The sequence below is a fragment of the Thalassophryne amazonica genome, chromosome 19 (genome assembly GCF_902500255.1).
Source record: "Thalassophryne amazonica chromosome 19, fThaAma1.1, whole genome shotgun sequence".
Taxonomy (NCBI): Eukaryota; Metazoa; Chordata; class Actinopteri; order Batrachoidiformes; family Batrachoididae; genus Thalassophryne; species Thalassophryne amazonica.
In genome coordinates, this window is record NC_047121.1 from 8,437,484 (window position 1) to 8,450,768 (window position 13,285).

Sequence of the window (13,285 nt, forward strand, 5' to 3'; positions counted from 1 at the left end):
TTTCACAAATTGGAATCTATATTTGGGTTTGTTTTTTGTTTGTTTGTTTTCACAAACAGGTGGCACGATGGCTTAGTGGTTAGCACTGTTGCCTCACAGTGAGGAGGTCATGGGTTCAATTCCCGCCTGTGGCCTTTCTGTGTGGAGTTTGCATGTTCTCCCCGTGTTTGCATGGGTTTCCTCCGGGTGCTCTGGTTTCCTCCCACATCCAAAGACATGCGGGTTAGGTGGATTGGAATCTTTAAATTGTCTGTAGGTGTACGTGTGGGGGTGAATGTGTTTGTGTGTGTGTTTGTGGCCCTGTGACAGACTGGCGTCCTGTCCTGGGTGTACCCCGCCTCGTGCTCTATGACTGCTGGGATAGGCTCCATCCCCCCGCGACCCTTGATTGAATTCAGCGGTTGAAGGTGAGTGTGTGTGTGTGTGTTTTCGCAAACTGAACTGTTACTTCGTTGTGTGTCTTTTGTGTTCAGTGAGTCTGTGCATGACTATACACAGCAGCAAACAGACAAAGCAGACGCCGTTTGTTTGTTCACTGACTTTTCATTTCCGAGACAACTCCTGCCAGAGGGAAATGTGTTTTTTCTCCTGACTACCGAGGCGCTCCTACAGCATGTTTCCATAAAACACTCATCACAGACACTGAAGCTTGTCCCAGCGTCTGCAACGCAAAGCAACATGGGAACGATTGAAAGTGCCGAAGTACAAAGTTCAGCTCTGAACAGAGACAAAGAGATGGCGCATTCTTCTCCATAAACCTGCAGGATGCTTGCTGTTATCTCCTGCTGTCACGACACAGTCTCCCAAAATTTGAAGGAAAAAAGCTAAAAGTCAAGTTCAGGACCTGCAGACTGGAGGCCGCGGGTTAAAAGAATGACTTTTAAACCCACAAAAACTCAGCTTTAACTAAACTTCCCAGTGTAACTGAGCCTTAAGTGCACAAATGTATTCCACCTGCAGCTGACAGTGAACTGTGACGGCACTCAGCGCTCAGCGGGAGCTCGCTTCCACGTCCTCTGTGTGTGAAAATAGAAAGGAAACAGCACAGAAGGCACAGAAAGGAGTGAAGAGGATTGAACAACACATGCTCCAAAGAATCTGTGAAGCTGCAACACCATTTGGAGTATCAAACATGATGATGACTCATTTTGAGTGGGAAATGGAAAATGTGTCAAAGACAAAGAGATCAAACAGATCTCTCTTTCATGCATGTAGGAGTGGGGGGGGGAGAAGGGGACCTTCACAATGTTTCACACAATGTGAGACCTTATAGGAGGGCCTATGTCATGCCACATTACTTTTGGAATGTTTAAAAATTGTCATCATGATGATTTAAAGGGGAAGAAAGTACATTTTTGACTTTCCTTTTATAGTTTGGGAGTAATTGTAATCATTTAATGACTTGTTTTGGGCAGAATGGGAGCTCCACCCCCACCTCCCCACCAGGGGTCTCATAGCAAAATGAACAGCCTTGCAACTTAAGAGACACCGACCCAGAGTCATGTGAATGAGTCTCAGGTCTCGGGAGAAACACCAACTGCTTTACAGCAGTATGACAACACCCCTATCAAGGCACCAGGGAGCTAGCGGCTATAAGAACAAACCAACACCTTTATTTCATATTTGATCGTAATCATGACAGAGCCAGTGAAAAGGGAAGTAAGAAAGAGGAAACACAGCATGGCAGAGTGAGGGTTGACACACAGGTCAACCTCGGTCTGGCTTTCTTGAAATAGCAGAGCTGAAGGATAAAGAACTGTGAAAAACAGATGCAGACCTGCATTCTGCTGCTGGTGAGCTGAGTTCACGATGAATGCATGACATTAGACTGTATTTCCTCACTGATCATGCACATTCTCGCAGACAGAAAGAGAGAGAAGGACAGAAGGAGAGAGAAAGATCATTCATGCCAGACAGGAGAAAAACTGCAGAGAGAGTGAGAAACAGACAGCGAGAAAGAGGAGCAGAGAGAGAGAGAGAGAGAGGCGCCTGAGCTAAACTCTGTTCTCAGTGTATTTCTAGATTGTTGCATTCTTGACAGTTCCACAGATTGCATAAAAACAAATGCAAATTGAAAATGATAGCTTTGTGACATGTACACCAGAGCTGTAGGGGGAGCTCTGGAGAGAAGAATGAACCAAATAAACAGACAAAACAGTAAAAAACAGACCAAACATACGTAATTCTCCTTTAATGGTGCATCTTGGAGTTTCTGTGGCAGTCCAGGTGAAAGGGGGGGAAAGCGGCCACAGAGCAGCAACAAACAGTGACAAATGCAACACAAGTGATGGCACAGTGAGGCTTTATGAAGCATTTGCTGTTTTTTTCTGAGCCCACTAGATGGCAGACTCATCAAAAACTTTGAAGCACAATGCAGTTCTGTTTGCTTTAAACGCTTTTGTAAAAAGACAATGCTACCTTGTGGGCTCATATAAAATACCAAATGCTTCATGAAACCTCATTTTTCGCATCACTATGTAACACCGCCAGAAATTACTCAGATGCAGCAGGATGAAGCAGCAACCGATATTGTTCCTCTTTTGCTGCAGCTGAAAGCAACATCAGTAATTCATAGTTACTGCCCAAATTTCATAACTGGGTGGCCTTCGTGCTAGACAAAATCAGTGACTGGATTGGTTGGTCCACATGAAAGGATCACTTGAATGGAATATTGATTCTGTGTCCAATTGCTATCTCTTAAATTTTAGCAAAATGGTGGCGCTCACACCCCACCCAACCCCACCTTCCCCCATAGGTACAGCACTATTATACTCTAAATTTCTGGTAAGAGCCATAGTATCCCATGAATGGAATACAGTTGTATGCAAAGGTTTAGGCACCCCTGATAATTTTCATGATTTTCTTTTATACATCATTGGTTGACTGGATCAGAAATTTCAGTTAAATATATTATACAGAAGACAAACACACTGATATTTGAGAAGTGAAATGAAGTTTCTAGTATTTACAGAAAGTGTGCAATAATTTTTTAAACAAAATTAGGCAGGTGCATAAATTTGGGCACCCTTGTCATTTTATTGATTTGAATACATTTCGCTCTAATTATTGGCACACAAAATTGGTTTGGAAAGCTCATTGACCTTTGACCTCCTTACACAGGTGAATCCAGTCATGAGAAATGGTATTTAAAGTGTCCATTTACAAATGTTTCTCCTCTTTGCATCTCTTCTAATGAGTGGTGACATGGGAGCCTCTAAACAACTCTCAAATGACGTGTGGCTGTGTGGCCAGTGCAGGTACTGCGAATCTTGTTAAAGTTGAGGGTCACATGGATTCTAGTCAATATCAGCAGATTCTTGAGAACAATGTTCAAGAATCAGGATCTTTCAACAAGACAACGGCCCTAAACACTGCTCAAAATCTACTAAGGCATTCATGCAAAGGAACAAGTACAACGTTCTGAAATTGTAAATCTGTGGTGTGATTTTAAGCGGGCTGCTCAGAAACAAATGGTACCAGTTTGTTCCCCATGTCATGAGGATTTAGAATATATATAGTTTTTAGGAAAAACAAAAAAGTCTATCAATTAAATATCTTGTCTTTGTGGTGTATTCAATTGAATATAGGTTGAAGAGGATTTGCAGATCATTGTATTCTGTTTTTATTTACATTTTACACAACATCCCAACTTCACTGGAATTGGGGTTGTACAACATATTTCTCTTCACACGCACCCCAGAGCCACCATAATGTCCCAAGGACCTAGATTGAGCTACATGGGAAAAAAAAATGGCAATTATTATTGGAAAACTGAGGGAGCACGCTGTGGCTGCATTATGATGATGTCTTTTTGAAGTCTTTGCATTTCAAAGCATGTTGTATTGGCAGAAGAGGAAGTACCCCTACAAAGTGCCCACTGTGCTGACGTTTATGACCAGATACCACAGCATGAAGCAAACGAGAGTCTACAACTCACCCTGGAGCGGATGCCGGTCCATCACAGGTTACTTCCCCAGCCAAGGCTGGGACTCATAAAGAGCTACATGAACTAGGACAGTGCAGACTGTGTCTTGTCCAAGGACACAGACAGATAACTTCAGTCGAGCTGAATCCAAGAACAACTTTTTTGTTTTTGTTTGTTTACCACTGAGCTATATCTTGAGCTGGGCAGTTTTCCTAAATAAGCCACCGCAAACCATCCCGGACTACAGCTGTGACCGTTTGGCTTATAGATCTTGACACAAACTGAAAGTGGAAACCCCGCTGAACTCACACTGGCCTTTTACCCTTTTGACAGCTTTCCTTGATTCAAAATAAATCTGACTGTTTGCTTCCGAGGGCGCTCTCAAGCATTTTGGAGAAAGGTTCGGTCACTATTGCAACACAGTTTTAATATCACATCCAGCAAGCAAGCAGCTCCACTCTGACAAACAGCCGACATGACATAGACGTGATCGAACGGTGTCGCACGGTGTCGCACATCTCAAAAAGCGAGCGCAGTTCCTGAGCCGCAGCGTCTTACTGTCAGCTGCTCACACTCAATTTTGCACAGTCTCAAAGTGTTTTGACACTTTTGCAGAATGTGGCGACAGGCAGCAGATGGGATGAAGTGGTGTCATAAACTGTGCATCAGCAGGCTGACACGGAGGATTCATCAAAGTGACGCCGCTACAACCGCCGTGTTACAAGCCAGTGTGTCAAACCTAACACCGTCAAAGAAGCAGCCACGAGGTAGAAGATCAAAGTCAGTGGACTGAAGAAACTGGTGATCTCAAACTGATACAAGTGCAAATCCGTGCTGAAACCTTCACCTGGTACACTGACACATGTTTTATACTGGTGTGTATCCTCCAATGAAATTGTTCCCAGAGAGTTCAGGTAGCCGTAGGGTAATTCTACAGCAACAAAATTACACTTACAGCTAATTTTTAATGGTAAATGATGGTCGTATTTTGCTGTCACTGTAATTCAGTTACCGTGGAATTGCTCAGTACACCGAAAATGTTGGAAAAGGGCATCATCATAAAGAGAAACTAGTGCCAGTTATTTTAATGGATTTCTCTTAAAGGGGTTTTCAAGAGAACATTAAGTTGGGCAAGCAGTGCAGAGAGTAACACAGGTTCAGTCAAGTAAAATAATTATTGTATGTTTCTTTTCTTCTACTCTTTAACTGGTGGAGAGAACATGTTTCAACTTCCTGTAAATGGTCTGGAAGTTCAAACTATCCAAAAAGTGTTTTCACACTGCAAGCGCTTCAGACCATGAGTCAGCTTGATGCAGGCCATCAACACCTCTTTTGGTATAACCAAATTGTGGTCCTTTGGTCCAGATGGTGGACTGAGGCAGCTGTCACACCTGCTGTTTGGATTTAGACAAAATCATCCAAAGGTCTTGATTAAAGAAGGTAGGTGAGAAAACACCCGAGCAGACTTGTTCATAAATTGTGCATATTGGTGATTTAACCCATAAAAACCCAGATCCATTGGTCATTCAAAGAAAATCACAAATGCATCTGACTTTTTCATTTTTTTAAAGTTGGCACAAACTAAATACAAACAGTATGACACTTTGGTAAATCTGTGTGGAGGAGACAGTTCTCAAAAACTGAGTGACTGTGCAAGAAGGAGAAGAGTCAGGAACGTTATGCACTTTATGCACAATGTGTGCACTGTGCAAAACTCGTGTGATAATGTAAATTCATGGACCCGTGTATGTCCTGGGCACCATTGTGAGGGCACGTGCTGCACGTTACGCCACTGCTTGCAGTCACCCATTCACACACACACCATGATATGTGTATGAATGTTGGTGTGCAGTTGAACATCTAGCATGAAAGCACACCGGACCTTGCCGAAGGGCCTTTAGTGATTTTTCTGGTCTGGTGGGGGTTCGAACCAAGGATCCCCTGATCACAATCCTCCCACATAACCACTAGATCATCACCTCCCCAACATTATTGAGTTTGTGTTCGTATTATATATGTGTTCGTATTATATATAATATGTCTGAAATTCAGTTTGCGTTTATTAAATTCCACGCAGATTAAACGTAGCAGAGACGGATTATTTGTTATAATTGTTTTAGCAAGTTTTCAGGGTATCATGCAGCAGGCTGTTATTAACGTGATGAAAAGCATTTAAAAAATTACATTTTTGTAGTATAATATTCATTTACAATTGTCCATCTGGATTCTCTATGTTGTTTGACTGCAGCGACTCTCTGGCGCGCAAGGGATTATGGGATACGTCAATAGGGCAAATGCTCGTTCTCATGTGTGCATGCGTTTGTCCAAAATAAGGACAACCTGCCATCCACCCGTTGTTCAGCATTAAGCGCACAGTCGACAGCAGCAGCAGCATGATGGCACTCGAGGCAGATTCAGGCGTCTTTAAATTTCAGCCATTTAAATGAGTACGATTGCTGAGCGTTTGAACGGTACTGTAAACAGTGCAGCGAGGGATTGAAAGACGTCTTTACGATATCAGTACCATCATTTAAAGTGCTTTCTCCGGCTGTGAATACGTTTCCCACAGCCAATATCAATTGTGCTGAAATTGAATGAGAAAATGGTGCTGCTATTTTTGTGCCTTTTGCTGCCAGTCAGGCAGACAGGGCCTTAATTGGTTACTGCAGCTTTGTATTGCAAAGGCAGATGTGAGGAAAATGCCAAACTCAACAACTGTGCACCGCAACTGACAAGCAATTAGGGCTTGAAAACAGATTTTTTGTTTGTTTTTTTTTAGGTGAACTTTTGGGTAAAAAGTGTGCACACACAGATTGAAAGTTGACTTTGCAGTGGAGACAACTGAAAACTGGCTGAAGATTTTTTTTCCTTTTTTAAAAAAACAAAATCTTAATGAGGGCCACATGCAGCTCAACGGTTCAAGGTGCCGCGTCCTTGTTTCTGAGATACGTTCCAATCCGGGCGTATAGGGGTGTGGTGTACAAAGTTAATTATTGGCAGGCTTTCAGGAAATATGCTCATTTGGAAACATCCGGATGACACGGCTGTGTGACGTCTCTGTGGTAACTGGGAGAACGTTAAATCCTCTATTTGAAGAAGCCTGTGTGTGTGTGTGTGTGTGTGTGTGTGTGTGTGTGTGTGTGTGTGTGTGTGTGTGTGTGTGTGTGTGTGTGTGTGTGTGTGTGTGTGTGTGTGTGTGTGTGTGGTACAACACTGCCCTCCACTGGAGGGATGATACATGTTATATTCAGTCACAGTGATTTGGTGAAGCTATTCTGCCTGTTTTATTGAATATCTATATAAACTATTCTGTGAAGATCCATGAGGAGGAAATGTGTGTTTTGATTAATCTAAATGGCTGTGAGAAATTCCTGTGCAATCTTCTGCTCCGCATCATTTTACTTTAATATTTCAAATGAAACAGTGGTCAGAGGGAAAATCTGCTGTCAGCTCATAGATGTGCAAAAAAAAGGTCACATGCAGCAAAAGGTCACAAAGCAGTGGCAGAGGGTAAAGGTCAGCAGATCACTGTGATTGACACTGAAGAGTACAGTCTGAATGACGACTTCAAAAATGTGACTTCAACCGTTTTTATCCGCTGCAGACACAGCCATTAAATACTTCACTTTTATGAGAAATTTCAACATATCAACAGTTGATCATCTTTAAAATGAAATATAGAGATAAAGGTGATGTAACTGTATCACCTTTGCAACAAATTTGATTCATTATTCACAACTGTACATTGTGTTAAGAGAAATTGCTTTCCTCTCCGTCTGTACGACAAAACCTTCCTACAACTTGACAACTGTAAAACTCTCAAAATTGATATTTTTATACACTAATACTGGGAGTTCAAAGATCTGTCTGCCAAACAAAAATCATGCATTTCTGACATTCATAAATGCCTTTTTTTTTTTTTTTTTTTTTTTTTACAGATTTTTGGGTTTTAAGTAGGATGTATGTACAGAAGCCCTGAAATGTTCACATCGCCCGCTAGATGGCGACAAAGGCTGCTCAAATGTGCAGCAAGGTCTCGACTGTTTGCAGCAAAACGTGCCTAAACTGTCATCGTATAAACCGGATATTCACACGCACTGGACAAAAGCAAAAGTCCCAATGCTTTTGTATGGTTTTCAATATAATAAACACCATATATAACAGATTTTCCCTCACATTGGACAAAACATCCTGTCCAACAGCATTTCCATTGAAAACCCCTCGCATGTACTGGACAGATCCGTCTGGATGTGCCCAGTAACACAGGTACAAAATAAAGTTCAGTACTGACACTCACCAATTTGAGGAAAGTGGGCATTGTATTTCCGTGATTAAAAGATTTGATTTCCGTTTATTCTTTTTAAACCGTGCCTAAATGAGGCAGGGTGTAAATCAAGTCTGGTGATTATTAACAAAATGCTGCTTGTTGCCTGCACTGCAATATGCTGTTAACTTTCACACATATCCTTGAGTGTGGTGAATCAAAGAGCATTAGATCAGAGCCCTCTGAGTGGCTGTGAACTCTCCCCGGAGCCAGATGTGCAGCTGCTAAATAACAGAGACTGCAAGGGCTGTGATTTGTCACTTTTACATTTTCACTCCTTCCTCTCCCATCATATTTAAAAGTTTTTTGCCATGCGCATGCCAGTTAGATTTTAATTATGGATCAAATACATTTGGCAGGAAAGTCCACATATATGGCCAACTTTACAACATGGAGTCAGAGAAAGATGCTCAAATGACCCACAGTTCATGGAGGGAAATTGTACGTACTATATCGTTGGTTTGGAGGTTGATGGTTGTACAAAGAAGTGGAGCTCCTTGTAGTGTATAGGCTCATTTGTCATGAAATAAAAAAAAAAATTGTATTTTTTGGTAAAAATCAAAAACTCACCTGATTCTGTTAGAATATGATTTAAAAATAAAAGAAAAAAAATGGGGGGTGCCATTTTTGTTTGCAATAAATTGCAAATTATTTATTTAAAAATCATAGTGTTTTTTTCAGATTTTTTTTTTTTTTTAAGATTCTATCTCTCACAGTTGAAGTGTACCTACGATAAAAAAAAAATACAGACCTCTCCATTCTTTGAAGGTGGGAAAACCTGCAAAATTGACAGTGGATCAAATACTCATTTGCCTCACTTTATATTAACCGATGTGGCAGAGTATTCATCAAACAAGAAACCAAAAACTGTGGATTTTAGACTTTGCTGTATTTATCAGCTGAGCAACAAACTATTTATACTAATTCTAATAATACAAACTACTAGCGCGTTGACTGCGGGGATCCATGGGCTCTAGATTGGGTACTGTTTATAAAAAAGGTAGCTGTCATGAGTTGAAATGGCGTGAGTCCACAATGTTTAAAACCTTAGACCTCAACCATTTTTAGAAGAAGAACGCAACCCTTTAATATCCTGCTAATTAGGGCCCGAGTAGGCAACGTCCTACGAGGACCCTATTGTAATTGCGCTGTTTATTATTATTATTATTATTATTATTATTATTATTATTATTCTCACTCTTGATATCGAAATTTCGGCCTCTTCCCATGCTCAAAAACTCACCAAACTTTCTAAAGTCGTCCGGCCGGATCCGAAATTCGATATTTTGGGGGCGTCGCACATGGTCGCAGAAAAATTGTGAAATAGCGCCCCCTAGAAATTTTCAAAAACCCCTCCGCATTGGGCTTTTTTCGTCGTAGCCTCACAAAATTCGGTACACATATTTACCATGCCAGGACACACGAAAAAGTCTCTTACTGTTATGGTGAAATATCGACAGGAAGTCGGCCATTTTGATTTTAAGTTTCGATTTTGAGCAAATTTTTGCCATTTTTGGCCATTTCCACTACTTACATTTGAACGAACTCGTCCTAGGGATTTCATCCGATCGTCTTCAAATTTGGTCAAAATCATCACAACACAATGGTGATCAAAAGTTATCAAAAGATTCTAATTAAGTCAAAAGGCATGTCTGCTAGGGGGCGTCAAACTTTAAGTTCCCACCTGCGCCATAGCGCCCCCCGGTGGTGGCGGGAAATGTCCTATTTTTTACTTTAAGAGGTCCTGAAGTCACATACTTAATTCAATCAACTTCATTCCACTTCTAAAACATGCAGAACAAATTGGTGAATGTAGGCAATGAACGCCGTGAAGTTACGAGTAATGGTGTCCGTGTGGCGGTGTGCCGAATATTGCCCATTCGCCATGAAATTACGTTCTTCCTTTTGACGGCTTTAATTTTGTCACATCATCATGAAAATTGATACACAGGTCGAGCATGACAACCTCTTACAATTCATAGGGGCGTCGCCCATGGGCGGGGCAAAATGCCTCAATAGCGCCCCCTTGAAACTTTCAAAAACACCTCCCCATAGGGGTTTTTTTGGAGTAGGGAGATGAAAATTGGTACACATGTGTGACGTGCATAGACGTACAAAAAAGTCTCTTGCACCATGGGTCTACTCCAAACAGGAAGTCGGCCATTTTGAATTTTCTTCTCATTTTGGTGTGATTTCCACATGTATTTGAACGAACGCCTCCTAGGGATTTTGTCCAATGCACTTCAAATTTCTTTGACAGCATCCAAAAATGATACTGACCAAAAGTTATTGAAAGCTTTTCTCTATGTTGAAGGGTGTGGCCGCTATGGTGCCGCCATTTTGACCCTGTGCCATAGAATGTCAAGTCATGATAACTCCTTCATGCTTTGCCTGATTGACTTGAAACTTCACATGTATGATGACGGTTGGCTCCTGAACACACCCAGCTCCTCTGTTTGTACACTGAGCGCCCCCTAGTGGATGAACAATCAACATGTCATAACTCCTTGATGCATTGTGTGATTTGTTTAAAATTTTAACTGTGTGATGAGTGGTTGCCCCTGCATGCACATGCCCACATGTGGTCACAAGGGCACCCACTGGCCTGGGTAGGCGGTCGTGCGGAACGAGGGCCCGTATATGACTGCTTGCAGTCCTAGTTACATAATGTAATTACATAATTTGATTACTCCATTGGATTCAATGTGTCAGAAAACCTATATTTAGATACTTTGTTTGGAATTATATCTTGTGTATTAGCAAAGATATTGCATTGTTACTAAACAGAGGCCATTTTGGACACCATCTTGGATTTCGAACCCTTAGAAGAAAAAGAAAAAAAATTGGTGCCCTAATTGTTTTTAAAGCTTATGATATCTTCTTCAAAATCAAGTGAGTTTTTGCTTTTACCAAAAAAATGCACAAAGTTATGAATGGTCCTACACTACTGAGGGACAAATCAATCCAGAAAAAGCAGCTGTTCCTGTGGCAAACTGCATAAAGACGCAACAGAGAACTTTAAAGGGTCATGTGCATGCTGACGTCATTGCATGGCCACAGAGTTACAGAGCTGGAGAAGCATAAACCAGGCTTTAGAATTTTAAGGTACCCTCAAAAAAATGACTCATTGGATTGCATTTCTATCTAATAAATATATGTAGTCCCAACTAAATAAAATTAAATTATCTGGCATGGATGCACTTTTTGGGGCTACTTATATTTATTAGATGGAAATCCTGCAGATAATTGAACTGAGTTCATCCAATGAGTCATTTTTTTTTTTTTTTTTGAGTGTACCACGATGCAGCAGACATAGAAAAAAACTGATTTTGTCTGTTTTGTATAGATTTTGTGAATTTTATACATATAACAGATTTTGTTTATAATGGACAAACATTGTTGGTCCACCTGAATCCATTATCTGTGAGTTTTACTGTCTTCATTTGAGAATCTAACTTTTGGTGACAATAAGATGGACTGACAGCCAAAAATAAAGTAACACTTGTGTCCCTGACCTTGTGGGAAATTTACTTGTGAGTTATTAACAGAAGAAATTCAAAACAATGCCAGTTCCTACTGATGCAAAACATTAGGACACCCTTACTAATAGCTAGATTTTCTCCCCTTTGGTTGAAATAATCTAAGTAGGTGGGTTTCCATACCCTCCGATTAGCACAATTTGATCTAAAAAACTGAATATGCGCTTAATGGAAATATGTCATTTAAAAAAACACTCACACATGCACACACACATAACCTCAAAACAAAGCTAGTAACAAAAAAAAAACCCAAAAAGTTTTTACGCTCACATCAGGAGTTTTTTAGGTGATTTGAAAAACCCACATTTTGCAATACTGCAATAGAAACATTTTTCCACTATTATAGGTCACATGACATTTGATGCTGGCTTGTTAGACCTCATAAGATATATTACTGCTAATACATTTTGGTAATACTACATTTGCAAAAAAAAAAAAAAAAAAGGCAATATTTATTGAGTCATTTTTTCCAGTTGATGTTAAATTATACCAGTTGTCTTTTGAATGTTCATTCTATGTTGTGAGTTTCAGGGAGGGTCCACTCGTCCTTGGGTCCACTAGTCCTCGTGTCCACTGGTCCACTGGTCCTATCCTCTTTATGTTATATGGATAGTGTATATTACAACCCAAAACTGAACACTTGAACAACTTCAACATGCTTTTTTAAATGCTAGGATTATGACTAGTGGACCCTAGGACCAGTGGGAACTTCCCATGAGTTTCTAAATACTGGTCAGTCTGGATAATTGTGTCAGACTTTTTGGGTGGAGTTGGGTTTGAAGATCGGTCCGTTATGTTACAAATGGCAGAGTTTCAAACCAGCCCGTCACTGGCCCACAACATCTCAATACAATTAAAAGTCAGGCTTTGGTCTTTCCAGAACTCTCCATTTATTTATTTTGAGCCTTTGGTGAATTTATTGGAATGTTTTATGTCACTGTCATGTTGCACAGTATCACCTTCACTTCTGGTTAAATGGTTGGACAGATGGTCTCACATTTTTCTCAAGCACCATTTGAAGAATTCAGAGTAGATTCTGTGATGATAAGCTGCTCTGGCTGTTCTGCAGTGACCATCACCATGTTCCACAGCTGCTATGAGATTATGTCTTCAGTTTATGCCAAACGTGTCCTTTGTTAGTGTCCAAATAATTCAATTGATGGGAATACTGGTTTTGTTAGCCCTTAATAAGATACCACTTGAAACATAAATAAATGATTTGTGGACAACATGCAATAATACACCAAACACAATATTTCAATTTTCTGAAATTGTATTAAACATATTCTTTGGGGAAATCATTGATTTCAGAATATAACAAAAATTACTTTTTTGCCTTTTAAACACCTAAAGCCCATGAAATATTTTGAAGGCACATATTTTAACTGTAAACTATTTATGCATTTTAACATCTTATTTCAGAATTACCTCTATATAATATTTACACAACTACAACAACTGAATATTATTCAGGCATTTCACCAATAATTACAAAAA